Source organism: Micropterus dolomieu, linkage group LG04, assembly GCF_021292245.1.
Source record: "Micropterus dolomieu isolate WLL.071019.BEF.003 ecotype Adirondacks linkage group LG04, ASM2129224v1, whole genome shotgun sequence".
In the NCBI taxonomy this organism is placed as follows: Eukaryota; Metazoa; Chordata; class Actinopteri; order Centrarchiformes; family Centrarchidae; genus Micropterus; species Micropterus dolomieu.
Window position 1 is genome coordinate 34,033,979 of NC_060153.1, and position 2,167 is coordinate 34,036,145.

At 45.5% G+C, this 2,167-nt stretch overlaps 1 protein-coding gene across 1 annotated transcript in view; it reads left to right on the plus strand.

Annotated features, from left to right (window-relative positions):
- Nucleotides 1-2,167, plus strand: part of LOC123970314 (son of sevenless homolog 1-like) — a 35,518-nt gene that overhangs the window by 11,542 nt on the left and 21,809 nt on the right.

A 2,167-nucleotide genomic window follows, 5' to 3' on the forward strand; every position in this document is an offset into this window, starting at 1 on the left:
CTGATGAGTTTCATCTGGCTTTATCGATAGATATAACTGAGTATCATCTGCATAACAATGAAAGCTTATGGAATATTTCCTGATAATATTGCCTAAAGGAAGCATATATAAAGTGAAGAGGATTGGTCCGAGGACAGATCCTTGAGGAACTCCATGAGTAACTTTGGCGTGCATGGAGGACTCATCGTTAACATGTACAAACTGAAATCGATCTGATAAATAGGACTTAAACCAGCTTAGAGCGGTTCCTTTAATGCCAATGAAATGTTCCAGTCTCTGCAATAGGATCTGATGGTCAATGGTATCAAATGCAGCACTAAGATCTAATAAAACCAGTACAGAGACAAGTCCTTTGTCTGATGCAATAAGGAGGTCGTAAGTAATTTTCACCAGTGCTGTCTCTGTGCTATGATGAGCTCTAAATCCTGACTGAAAATCCTCAAGTAAACTATTGCTCTGTAGAAAGTCACACAGCTGTTTGGTGATTGATTGAATTGAACCTCAAACTGAGTATTTTTTGTTTGCTTACTGGGATAGAGAAAGATGGACTCCAAGGAGATTAGAACTGGGATATGAATTCATTCATTGGTGGTTGAACTGGATTTTGTATTGAGCGCTTACTGTATAACACACTGTGGTGAACTTAGTTCTTGTGATCTGTAGGTAGGCCGACCTGATGATATTAGGTCTTTATCATATAAATTGAATGCCATGACTTGACTCTTATATTATCTTTCTCATATTATTAAAATTTGATATTTCTTCTCCACCAGAGCTTATTATAATAATTCATGCAATTAATGCATCACCTAATTTCATCGTAACACAGGCCTGACCCACAAGAAAGAACAGTGTATGTTGAATCTAGCTAATATTGTGTTGGTCAGACTATACACTGATTTACTGCTTGTCTATTTTGAATAATACAGAAGGTAAAGAGCTTAAAAATTAATCGCTTATTAAATTGCAATCGCAATATTGGTAAAAACAAATTGCAATTAGATTATTTTCCAAAATGGTTCAACCCTATTGATGATAATGCATCTCAGGTGTGTGTGGTTGACTGACTGGCTGCTGTGTGAATTGATTGACAGGAGCTGGCCTTTGACCCCTATGAGACGTACGCTCAGGACATCCTGCGCTCTGGTTTCCATGAACACTTCCTGAGTCAGGTGTCCAAACCAGGAGCTGCCTTCCACCTCCAGGTAAGCCGCCCCCCTCCCCTCTGAAATCACAGGTGTTCAGGCTCCACCTCTTTACTACTTTATTATCAGGGCGCTACTTTGACTGAATACCTCCCAGAATTCCCTGTTCTGTGATGACCTCTCATGTTTGAACATTATATAATCCATCATAAATCCATGTCATAAGACATTTTCATTTTCTAAAAAAGAAAGTCGACTACAACTCCAAGGGTGCATTTCACCAACACGCTGCCGGTCACAGAGCTTTCGGGTCCGATCGAACATTTAGATTCTGGCTCCTCCTCAGAAACAGCAGCTGAGGCTCATGGGTACTGTAGTATTTATACAGAGATGTCAGAATTGCAAATAATGTGGTGGTGATGATGATGTCTCTGTCTTCAGTCCATCTGTGAAGGTTTCAAAGAGGCGGTTCAGTACGTTCTGCCCAGACTGCTGCTCACTCCAGTCTACCACTGTCTGCATCTGTTCGAGATCCTCAAGGTGAGACTACCGCACCCGCACACACTACCGCACCTGCATCACCCCACCTGCATCACCGCACCTGCACGCATCACCGCACCTGCACGCATGCATCACCGCACCTGCACGCATCACCGCACCTGCACGCATCACCGCACCTGCACGCATCACCGCACCTGCACGCACCACCGCACCTGCACACACTACCGCACCTGCATCACCGCACCTGCACGCATCACCGCACCTGCACACACTACCGCACCTGCACGCATCACCGCACCTGCACGCATCACCGCACCTGCATCACCGCACCTGCACACACTACCGCACCTGCATCACCGCACCTGCACGCATCACCACACCTGCACACACTACCGCACCTGCATCACCGCACCTGCATCACCACACCTGCACACACTACCGCACCTGCATCACCGCACCTGCACGCATCACCACACCTGCACACACTACCGCACCTGCATCACCACACCTGCACACACTAC